Raw genomic sequence first — 13,335 nt, 5'->3', positions numbered from 1 at the left:
TTGAGCCAGAGGGGAAAAGCTATAAAGTAAAGTTTCTCATTTGTTTCAAATTCATTGCGAAACACGTCCGCCTTAGGGCCTAATTACACAAAAATCAATGTTTAAACTAGAGAAGTAACCTTTGTAAAGCATAATGTTTACCTGTACATGGTCTACCCTTTCCAACTACGTACTTCTCGTTTTATTCTTACTCAGACACATTCTTATATGGTGACCAGCCCCTCCAACTCTGTCCTGCTACAAAATGTAACCCAACACCACAGGGTGTCTGCTACAGCCCCAGTTACCATGGTGACAGACGTCTGGTCCAGCTCACTGACGGCCATATGTTTGGAGGAAATGTAGAGGAAGAAGAGACAGAACAAAACGTTATGTTTTTTCTTCTACGAAGGTAAAAATAGTAATAACTACCACTGAATAGTTCTCAATCAATGTCGACATATAGTAGGCACAGCAAAAGGCAAGGACATGAAAGATTGAAATATGTCGTACATGAAAGCTAACGGACATCAAAGAGACAATTTTCCAGGGACGTTTCGTCTCGTACGCTGGAACTTTGGCGCCATCGAGTATGAAAGTGGCCGCTCGCTTGACGCTTTTAAAGCACGCTTGTAGATGGTCGATGTCCAGATACGGGGTTTAGTTATTAATGGCTCCTTTTTCGGCGCCAATGCTCGGCGGTAAAAGAGAATACATCATTTTAAAATGGTGGAACGATTATAGCAAGCCTGTGACTGTTGGAATGTGTTCAGATAGCCGAGAATAGTTTGGCCTTGTAGTTGATGGAGTGGTAGTGACGTGCGAAGGACGCCGAGTTGTTCCGGATGATGAGGAATGGGTGCCCCGGGGCCAACTGCGTCAGTCTCTCCCCGCGGACGACAACACAGCCGCGCCTTGACGCATGGAGCAGAACGTTAGCGCTCCAGCGAGCAGAAGCGATCGACACGTTTACCGTCCAGAACGGGATTCGGCGTTTCATTTCGCCGCTATCTCTGCAAACGCAGCCCCGCCTCCGTGAATGTCACCTTAAAACGACTGAAATGTCAACGTTCTTAAGGAATGATACGAGTATCTGTCAGCCGTGTGTGGTGGAGATCGTTTCGACAAGCGTCTCCGTTCCGCGTTTCCACATTACTCTCAATCTTACTCAGCCGTTCCAGCGGTTGGTGAGCCTATTTGATGGGGGAAACAGGGCTTGAAAAATGGAAGTATTGGTTTTGGTATGTCTGTGTGTGCGTGTGTGTGTCTGTGTTTCACATTACTCTCAATCTTACTCAGCCGTCCCCGCGGTTGTTGAGCCTATTTGATGGGGGGAACAGGGCTTTCCAGTAGTTTTTAACTCCATGAAAAATGGAGGTATTGGTTTTGGTATGTCTGTGTGTGTTCGTGTGTGTGTCTGTGCTTCAGCATGTCCCTTAGGTCAGGTTGTAATGGATACGGTTTAAGCACGTCTACATCTTGTTGTGCTCGCAGTTTTCACATTTGCTTTTTTTTCAATACATGACCTCCTTTACAGCTGGTGTTGTTTCCTTTGGTATCATTTGGCTCTAATATCCTGAAAACCAAATGAATCCGCCAAGCCCACCGTGACTTATAGCTGCGAACACACAAACACGACCGAAAACAGTACCCTCCCGCGGAAGCACATCTCCTTCCCCGATGGTAAAAAGTGGAAAGCCATGTTTCCCCGTCAAAAAAGACCACACAAAAAGCCGGCCATGATATGGCCATCGCGACTGATGGTTGTTTGGGAGCAGAGTTCCAATGGTTTATCCCGAGGTTATTTCTCAAATCATTGGCTAAACTTCATACAAGTTTCCTAGTCTTCCGGCTATAACAATGATTTCTGAGGAAAAAGGTCCATTTCAAAGTCCAAGGAACATACTTTACGTAATAACGCTGAACTCTTCCAGGCATTCATGTCAGAAAAGTCCATCTATGTGACATATAAGCGTTGTGAAAATGAGGGGACTGATAGAAAACAGATCCCTGTCCTATTTGAGTGGACATTCCTCACATAGATAGTTCACAGCCATAAACTGAGGTCCCAAACTCATGAAAACTTCGAATTCAGCCAAGGGTAACCAGGAAATGTGAAAAGCTCTTGCATCCCAAAACTGGATCCATCCAAAACATCGGAACGCATGTTGTATTCTAAAATGATGTGTTCCATTCCAAAACATGAGTTTTGTAATCACATGTTTTGGTTCTAAACTAAACCCTAATCTGAACACATACATACACAAGAGTACAGGAGGACAACAAGACAAACAAACAAAAAAACAAAAAAACAAAATTGACAGGCAAAAAATAGGGGCCCTAATTACACTGCGCTCTCATTGGTCATCCGCAATAACCTAATTAACCAACCCCATATAAGGCACGTACTGTACACAGGACTCTTTATGCTCGACAGAATTTTGGAATATTCCAAATCGTGGCCCAGCCATGCCACGATTTGGAATGCAACGAAGTGGAATGCCTGTCGTATTCCAAACGATTGGGAATGCAACACGGTCATTTGGTGCATGGGTCGATATCGAAATCCCTGGGCGCAAGTCACAAGGTCTTCACATCTTGACCTAAGTGGAAATGAAGTTTTCTTTAATTGGAGATCCTGTCAAGAAATTGCCCTTCTTAAGGGGACAGATTCTCTGCGGAAGGTAATTTTTCCTTTGGGTGATAAATATTAATAATGAACTAGAAAGGTAACATTTGCAAAGCAAATGCATAATGTTTACCTTCGCATATGGTCTGCTCTGTTAATTCTTACTCAAACACATTCAAATATCTGGTGACAGGAGTCTAAATCCTTCCTACGATGAAATTGCAACATTATGTAACCCAACACCAGTTACCATGGTGAGATACAATCTGATTCAGGTCATTGACTAGGTCAGAGGTCATTGTTTGGAGAAGAAGAAACGTAGCAAAAACAATATGTTTCCTTCGGTAAACATAATTATGGATTCACAAAAAAATCCCAGAGCGCGGACTGCGGACTCACTGGAAAAAAATTAATTCTTAAAGTAGGCCTCTTCCTTCGCGCGTACCTTACGAATGTTTAAAGTGTGCTTATAGATAGGATCTCGTACGGTGATTTTTCCCGGTATGTATCAATCTGATACAGAGTGACACAGGGATTACTCTAAGTGTAGCTGAGGCTATCGCTCTTGACAGAACTGGTTGGAGGAACCTGACGGAGGGGAGCAAGGGGCCAGTACCTGGCCTGGGCACTTAGGCAGGTAGGCAGGTATCAATCTGTTCATTTTTTTCTTTCCCGCTGAAGACGAATTGAGCCGAGGTCACCCTGGAGATCAATTTTATAGAGCGCAATGAACTGTTGATGCTTTTAAAGTTATGGGGTAACCATAAACAACACATAAAGGGGGATATACGCCAGCAATTCTCCACCGCAGAGCTTAGGAATGGGCAGCTTTTCTTAAGCCCCTGACACACATTCAAAACCTTCCCCCGATCACCAACCAAGGTAGACTGAAGTCCGGGAAAAGTCTCACCAGATTCAGGCAATGCCTACCATTCTACACTAATCGAACCGATTTTGAGTTAAATGTGAGTCAAATTTGAATTCCGAGCGCTGCTGACCTACTCCCAACCACTAGCCAACCATGACCGAATCTTCAGTACACTTCCAAAACGATGTCAAAACACTATTGTGTTATGTTGGCTGGCGTAACCGAACAGAAGCCAACGTCGCCGAACACCAGCCAGAGCCCGACCTTGCTCCCGACCACTGGTATCCAGTGAATCGTGGTTGGGGCGCGTTTTTTTCGGGGCTGCTGAAGCTCTTCCCCGCCCGCCTGAGCTAGGTTCCCCGGTAGGTTTTTCACGGCGGGAGTTTTATTAGACCCACCTACAGGAGTATCACTCCTACGGGGCGGTCTGTTGAGCTGGACGGAAGAAAACTATTAGAGCCCCGTAGACAGCCTGTCCCAACCACGATAGACTGGATTCCAGGCTAGGGCCTTCGCTGAACAATTGCCAATCAAGGCGTACATCCTTGCATGAGTAACGAGCACACGACTCTCCTCATTCAATTACCTCTTATTCAGGCGCACCTGCATCAGTCATCCCATCCATGCCGACCTTTCGTGATCTTCTTCCCTTTCATTTCGTCGGAACCTCGCGGCCACATGCCATAATTGTTGTGCACCAGACGTTCATGTGGAAATAAAGATAGCAAATGGGGCCGTAATAGTACCGGGGAGGAGGGGGGGGGGTAAGTTTCAGGATTAGACCGAGACGAATTGTATAATTTGAGGAAAAAATTCCATTTCGGAGGAGCGTATTTTACGTAATAACGCAAAACTCTGCCAGACATTCCTGTCAGGAAAGTTCATGAAAGTGGCGTGTAAACTAGAAAGGTAACATTTGCAAAGCACATGCATAATGTTTACCTTCGCACATGGTCTGCTCTGTTAACTCTTACTCAAACACATTCATATGTATGGTCAGACAGGAGACTAAATCCCTCCTACTTGAAGATTGCAACATTATGTAACCCAACACCAGTTACCATGGTGACAGACGTCAACAAATCAGGTCATTGGCCAGGTCAGAGGTTAGTGTTTGGAGAGGAAGAGGAAACTGAGCAAAAATAATATGTTTTCTTAGGTAAACTTAATTATGACGAACTACTAGGGTAACATTTCTAACAGTAGCTAACCATGCGCTGTGGTAGATACAGATTGTTTTTTGTTTATTTTCTGGAGTCTGTAAGGGTGATGGTGTAAACAACTGTGTGGTTCTCTCCCTCTCTCTCTAGATCTCTCTCTCTCTCTCCAGATCTCTTTCTCTCTCTCTCTCTGGATCTCTCCCTCTCTCTCTAGATCTCTCTGTCCCTCTAGATCTCTCTCTACAGATCTCTTTCTCTCTCTCTCTCTCTCTCTCTCTCTAGATCTCTCTCTCTCTCTAGATCTCTCTCTCTCTCTCTAGATCTCTATCTGTTTCTACAAACTTTATGCACAGTTTGCTTTTGGCTAGGCAGACATTTGAGTTTTCTTTCTGCACCGATATGTTATGAGCAAACTACTAGTGCCCCTATGAACCCCAGGCTATCGCCACCATTCCCACACCCAGCCGCCATGTGTGGCACATTATCAACAGTCTGGACCATATAGTGTTACATATTGGGCCACAAATACCGATGTGTCTCCTTCAGAATGATAACACACACGGACTTTTGCACTACATCGGTGCCTGAACGACTTTTAAAAGCATCGTAAATCAACGAAATAAATGAAATTAGACTCTTTCAGCTATGACCAATAGCCTGCGATTGTTACGGTCTGCAAGTTTGAAATGTCACGACGCTGCACTTAGGTCGTAATAAATGTACCATACCCGCGCATACTGTGATAGCTGAGAGCAATTTTTGCTGCCTACATTCTCAATCTCTTCAAACTTTATGTGTGTATGTATCGTCCATTTTCCATTGCAATAATTCAACTTCCTGTTTACTATAATGTATATGTGCTCAGGTCTATAGAATAAGTGAAACTTGTAACGTTGTACTGGGCAGTTTCATCTAGAACTCTAACTGCTCGAAACATACATGTAGAAGTCCGTAGCTACCTCATACGAGCCTTAAACGACACTTGCCAAGCTAACCAGCAAGCTACTTACTACAAGGCCTGATAGGGTGCTAAAGTAATCCAATCTGTCTTCTGCAAAGCACCGTTTTCCGTTGTATAAATCCAACTTACTATGACATATATGCACTTAAATTTACAGAAGTGAATCTCGTTTGGCTGTACTGGGCAGGTCGAATGCAGTTTCAGCTATATAGTGGTCTATAGCTATCTCATACGAGCCTTCTACAACACTTCTCTAGCCAGCTACTGACCAGAAGGCATAAAAGTGTGCTAAAGTACTCCAATTTTACTTCTGTAAGCACTGTGTTCTCCGTTTTCCGTTGCAACTTACTATGGTGTATATGTACAAGTGAAACTCGTATCGTTGTACTGGGCAGGTCGTACGCAGTTTCAGCTATAGTTGAACATTGACTGCGCGAAGCATAGAAGTCTGTAGTTACCTAATACGAGCCTTATACACCGCTTCACAAGCCAGGTATACTGACTAGAAGGCATAAAATGGTGCTAAAGTAGTCCAATCTGTCTTCTGTAAACACTGTGTCCCCCGTTTTCCGTTGCATTAATTCAACTATGATATATATGCACTCAGAACTGAAACTCGTTTGGTTGTACTGGGCAGGTCGTATGCAGTTTCAGTTATATAGTGTGTAGCTATCTAATGCTAGCCTTATACAACGACTCTCTAGCCAGCTATACTGACTAGAAGGCATAACAGGGTGCTAAAGTACTCCAATTTGTCTTCTGTAAGCAGTGGAATCCGGCGTCTCAAATTGGCCCTCCTGCTCATCTGCAGCCCAGAGCTTCAGGACTAGATAGTCTTTAGCTGGATATCAGGACGCCTGCACCCTCTACTTGTCCCACTGCCAGAAGCAAGGATCTCAACACAAAACCCACGCACCGTGACACACATTGACTGTCTCCAATCCCTGGCTACATTTGACAAACTCCTACTGCCCCAGGGGAGGCATTACCGCGCACGTTAGATCTGACCTCTCTCTCATCGACTGCCGCAGCGCTGATGTCCTCACGTTGCCCCGGTTCACGTAGGCCACAGTTTTTATGGATGACATCAGCGCGCGCATTAATTTTCACCTGATTTTGAAAAAAAAAAAGAAACTAGAAGGTTCACATTTGCAAAGCAAATGCATAAGGTTTACTTTTGCATATGGTCTCCTCGGTCAAATCTTACTCAAACACATTCACATATATGATGACAGGAGTCTAAATCCCTCTTGCTATAAAATTGCAGCATTACGTAACCCAGCACCAGTTACCATGGTTAGAGACAGTCTGGTCATTGATTAGGACAGAGGTCAGTTTTTCCCTCTGAAAGTGGTCACCTTGCCGAAAATGGGCAAAGATGTCTGTTGCCACGCCGGAACGTGGATGGCAGATAAATATGAAGAGAGCGGACAAGGCAAGGCTCTTCATTTCTTTTATGTGTGATGTTCACTGAATCAAAACTATTTGTACAATGATTGAAAACTTTTATTTTTCAGTGACAAATGGATTTTGTAATAGTCGACAGTAAGCTTATAGGTATCATTTCTTGTTTAACAGGGTTTATGATGTCAAGATTTGAGAATGTAGGAACCTTGTTTTTTAGCCCGCCTTGTTTCATTTTTCGCCCGCTCGCATTAGATTTGGAGTCTGCGGAGGATGTCAGCCATAAAATTTACTTGCTGTGGCCTTACTTGGAACTTCCTGACGGATTGCCGCGGACTTCATCAACGATGCAAAAAGGCGCGATAAAATGTTTGCCGCCGAGGGGTTGTTCTCAAGAAATGGCCGTTACTAGTTCTTGGCGGTTGCAACTTCGTAGACATATTCATCTTGTGGACTGAGAATATTCTATCGTATGGGTCAGTAGGAATATTTTGAGGTTTTATTAAAATTTATCTATTTATCTATTGATTGTAAATTATTTCAAAATGGGCCTTTGGCTCGATACCATGTACAAATACATATATTAAAATATTTACAGGATTTCCCTATTATTTCGTCCTTTCCTACCTATTTTTCTAATTCTCGGACAAAATGAGGAATATGTTGTGATGAGACACAAGAGACCATGTCATTATATAAGAAATGCCTATCTTTTTAGATTGGTTACAATTGACCATTTATCCAAGTCATGTCAATTACGAGTATTTCGTATATGTTAAATTTTTGCCCAATGGTCTAATTAGACAATTTCCACACAAATTAACTTATTCCGGTCAGCAAATAGTAGTACGTAATTAGGTGCTGCATTCTCTAGGGGGACGTGCGTCTTCCTCACTGCTCAATGAGTGCGATTACTGGCATCTGTCTGAGCCCCAATTAAGTAGACTCTTCCCTCCCATGGGCTCAAAGAAAGCAAATTAACACACGGTCTTATATAGCTTCCACCTGGTCATTTAAGGCATCCAATGCAATTTCAGGGAGGCAAAACTGGATTTTCATAAGTCAATTTCCTGGTCATCGTTTTAATGTAGTAAGGTGAAACAACCCTATACCATAGCATGCTGATATCTGTGAGGAAAAAATGTGATGTTACTGAACGGGAAACGGTTGCTTGTTTCGTATCGTAGGCTGGTTCTAGATATGTATTGTCGGTAGTCTCGGTACTAAAAAATAGACTACTCGCGTAGCTTTTTTAGGCTATTTCAAACCCTGAGTCAAACCCTTCAAGTATAAAATGATGACGAAATTGTACTAAGAAATGGCAGAGAATGTCAATATTAGACAGATCTTTTTGTCTGTTTTGACTCCTTAATATTGCATTGGATGCCTTTAAATGGCAACGACAAAGTTACCCATTCTCAGAGGTAACCCCTCATTGTCGTTTGTCAACAACTGTAAAATATTTGATGTGGTTTTCAAGACTTTATTTTGCAGACAGGACGTTTTGTTTGATTTAGTTGACTGATTTTGATTTGTACACCAGCTCATTATGTACCTTTGTCCCTTCTTCTTATTATTATTATTATTACTTTGTTTTATTGTTTCCTTGTATGTGTGAGGAGATGGCTGACATAAGTTTCATAACTTTTTGCCCAATCCTCGAAAAATAAATTTGAATAAAATAAATAAGAAATGGCAGTAAATGTCAATATTAGACAGATTTCCTCATCCAGAATATTTTTGTTGGCTTTTCCACCGCACAATTGCCTTTAAAAGTAAAATTACAACTGCAAACAGCGAATTTTTTTCATACCACATCTATACTACCGCTATGGTCTGGCCACATTCCCAACGTTAGCGATCTTTATCAACAAAACGGGAACAGTGATATTTCAAAGCTGTGTAATAGGATTAACTTGATTCGATCTGAGAGCTCATTAGCTTGTCTATCGGATAGAAAATAAATCCTTGTAGAGTCAGATTAAACCTTTTTTTCCGGCCTGGCTACCACAACCTGATACTAGTACTTGCTTTGTTATCATCATTATTATTATTATCATTTCATACTTTTAAAAAGCACTTGATATAGCCCCAAAGCAAGGTACATGATAATCTCAAAGCAGAGGTTTGGGTATCGGGTTATCTTTGGCTTGTTTTTTGGCTTTTTTTCGGGGTTTCTTTTTTGCACTGGATTTTTTTTTGGGGGGGGGGGGTAAAAATTGAAAAACCCAAACCTCTGCTTGGAGAGTAGCTATATGAGGCGTCTCTTTATCTTTTTGGTACCGCCCATAAATAGTTAGAACCAGTCTACAACACAAAACTAGCAACCGTTTTCCGTCAGTGACATCACATTTTTACCTCACAGATATCAGTATGGTATGGAATAGGGTTGATTCAACTTGCTACATTGAACGACTGACCAGAAAATTGACTTTTCAAAATATAGTTTTGCTGCCCTGAAATTGCATTGGACGCCAAAACAAAAATATGAATTATGTAGCGGAGGGGAGTAAGAAATTATCGGCCGGTGAGGAAGGGCCATCGCGGTTGAATAACTCTTATTACACGGTCGTTCTAATGGCGATCGAATGTGCAGCCGCTAAATTATAACGTGTGTCCCCAGGGACCCATGTTACTGTGCGGAAACTATCAATCGTCAGGAAACAAGCCGGACTACGGAGAGATGGAATCAACTAGAATACTAATTCTATTTGTCTTTTTTACGTGACTTTTTGGATCGATTCTTCCATTGCACGAAATCCTGTCTTTAAGCACACCTTAAACATGTGTAAAGGTACACTTCACTGACGAAAGGTAGTGGATGCTACCTGAAACGTCTGACCGTTTCCAAAATCATATCCAGTTGCTTGTCGATGAGTAAATGTTTTTGACGTATCTTATTACCTGGATGTCTGAACCTACATTGATATGTGCGTAAAGGTAGACTCGAATGAACATTTACGCATGCTTTACGAGGTGCTTAAAGATTGTTTTTTCGTAGAGCCCGATGAAAACTCAAGACAGCGTAGCTTTAGATCTTTGCGGTAATTGTCCTTGAAGTGATAAAGTATGCGTAGAGGTACACTCGAAGGAAGAAATAGAACCTTTACGCAATAATACGTGTTTAAAGATTGGAATTTTTTCAGAGCCCGGCAAAAACTCAACAGAGAATAGCTTTAAAACTTTGCGGTAATTGTCACTGACGTGATAATGTATGCGTAAAGTTACAATCGAGCAAGGAAACTGAATCTTTACGCATGCTTCAAGAGGTGCTGAAATAATTGGTTTTTTTTCAGAGCTCAACGAAAACTCAAGACAGCACAGCTCTAGAACTTTGCGGTAATTGTTCTTGAAGTGATAAAGAACAGAGGAAAAAAACAAGGTTTAAAAGCTGATAAGGGCTGCAGCACCAAGCCCTCAGGCGTTGGTCTGTGTAATACGGGCGGTTTCTTTTCGATCTACGCCGATCGAAGCGCTAACAAAGCAAAACCCCAGCCAGTTGTCGTCTACCCGGGTCGACTGGGGTGTCTGCCGACCAGACACGCCATTCATCTTACGGTGTCGGTCAAATGCCTTTATCCAGTGGTTGGGCCACAGCAAGTAAATTTTATGGATGACATCCTCCACAGACTCCAAATCTAATGCGAGCGGGAGACAAAAACAAGGTGGGCCGAAAAAACAAGGTTCCTACATGTTAAAATTTTGACCCAATCATTGTACAAATGGTTTTGATTCAGTGGTTACATCACAATCATATACACAGCCAACATCACATATCACTGCATCAAAGTAAGAAACAAAACATTATATCAGAGCCTTTTCTTGTCTCCTCTCTTCATAGTTATCTGCCATCCACTTTCCGGCATGGCAACAGACGTCTTTGCCCATTTTCGGCATGTTGACCACTGTCAGAAGGCAACAAAATTTTTTCTTTTTTTGCAAAATCTGACGAAAATTAATGCGCGCGCTGATGTCATCCATAAAAATTACTTGCTGTGGCCTTGCAATCATATCGGATTTGTCTCTTGTTCATAGAATTCACGGCGTAAAAAAATCCACATCGAGTGATTCCTACAATCCAGTTGAAGGCCCCCAAAGTAATTTCAAGGTAGTAAAACTAGATTTTTACAGTCAATTTGCTGGTCGTTCTTCTTTATGTAGTAATTTGAATCAACCCTATTCTATAGTATACTGTAATCTGTGGGGCAAAAATTCAATGTCGCTGACAGAAAACGGTTGCTTGTTTCGTATCTTAGGCTAGCTATTTATTGGTGGTACCAAAATTAATATGGGGACTCTTCGCGTAGTTTGTTTTGCGGCTATTTCAAACGCCTCAAGTATAAAATAATGACAATATATGCTAAGAAATGGCAGTAAATGTCATTATCATATTTCCTCATCCAGAATATTTTTACCAGCATGAAAGTTCATCTAAGTTGGTAAAATACATGAAGAAATTAAACTGTTCTCCAACTCAAAAACGAAATTAACTCACCAGACATTTTCGACTGAATCGCTCATCAGTCTTCTTCACCTTTATGACCCACGTGCTGTGGACACGTGACTTTTCGCCACGCGTGACGTCATCGCTGGGTCAAAGTTCGTCGAAAGTCGGTATCGCCCCCCGTCACGGTCCACGAACAGTCGAAAATTTCTGGTGAGTTAATTTCGTTTTTGAGTTGGAGAACAGTTAAGTTTTCTTCACAGAATATTGTTTTGTGTTTAGCGTCCCTGAAATCGCATTGGATACCTTTAAAGGAAAAACAATTTCACGGTACTTGCAGTTTGATGGTGCCACGGCACTTGTACGTACCTATAGTCTATGGATTATGGAAGCTTGTATATCTTGACGTACAAAAACTGCTGTACTTTAGATGGTTATCCTGGGCAATAAAAACCGACTCCCTGCTTGTTGCGTGGCATTCCAAGATTCGGAAATGGACTAGGAAATGACAGTAGCTGGTCTGATCGTGATCTAATTAACAGGAAGCTAGCAAGAATGTCTGACCAGAGTCCTCTTAAGTAGAGAAAGACAAATGACCGGACACTGTATTTGGAAGTCCTAGATAAGTCTTGGCGACGGTCTGATCTGATAATGGTTCACATGAAGTACAGTACAAGTATGTGTCTCGGCCGGGCACTTAACACTATAGCACCTTCTGTATTCTTGTTTTGTAAGGAGGTAGAGCGGTCAACCCAACATGTTACGTAATGAAGTTTAAACTGTAATTTTCAACACAAGAAATTAAACTTAGACATTTTATTACCCGAATTTTAGACTGTGCAACTCCAGTGAATGAGCGACTCACCGCTTCTGTGACGTCACGCTACTGCAAATGACTCGGTGAGCAGTGTAATCTCCAAGCAGATCCTAGGGTGGCAACAGACAGTATCCATTCGCCACAGAAGGTGGCGTATTGGACCCTCTCTGGCAAATGGATACTGTCTTTTGCCACCCTAGGATCTGCTTGGAGATTAGAACAGTTAGGTAGTTAGGTTGCAGTCTGTGGCGCCCCCCGTCTTTGTTGAGAGATGGCTGCAATGCCCCGATGTAGATAGGTCGAGCAAAAAAAGTCAAACTTACTTGTACCAACATATAGATAAACTTTCAAATTGTTATGCAAGGCTAGGTGTAACTACAACGAGTTTGACTCAACTACTGCATGTGTAGTCGAAAGATTATTTCGATTTTCCAAATGACCTGGAATACATTATTGGCAAAATTCGGAATTTTAATTTACCCACGTCGAGCTATTTCTTCATCCTTTGATTGAACATTGACCTCATGACCTCCATTCATCTATCATGCACAACAAAGGGAAGATGTGCGATCACATGCATTGATTCTGTAGGTTCTGTCTATACATATAGATGTCAGGGTAGACACTCCGACTTTGGTAAGTCGGCGATTCTGCTGGCAAAAAAAAACTGCCGACCCTAGCGTAAATTCTTCAGGCTGTTCGACCCTTTTCCAGCTCCATGATCTGACAATCGGTTTCCCAACATTGACATTGAAAATATGTGTTTTCATGTAAGTTTTATTTTGTTAAACTTTATTGTATAAGTTGGATCATTAGAGGTCGCCAAAGTCTTTAGAAAGGGTAATTCATACCTACTGACCCTAATTTTTTCAGGGTTGAAGCAGGAAACACAACATTTTTTCCTAGACCTGAGTGTCTCTGTCAACAGAAGCTCCAAAACTCCGATCGGAGTCTCTGCCGGTAGAGATCCCAATCCGAATATTTGCTGGTACAATCTGCAATATTATTGTTCAGCATCGTACACGTACAACATTAAAAGATATTATATACTAAGGTTTTATACCAAGCACTGC

This window comes from Branchiostoma belcheri, unplaced genomic scaffold (assembly GCF_001625305.1).
Source record: "Branchiostoma belcheri isolate BF01 breed outbred unplaced genomic scaffold, Haploidv18h27 scaffold4, whole genome shotgun sequence".
NCBI lineage: Eukaryota > Metazoa > Chordata > Leptocardii > Amphioxiformes > Branchiostomatidae > Branchiostoma > Branchiostoma belcheri.
This window is presented reverse-complemented; position numbering follows the sequence as displayed.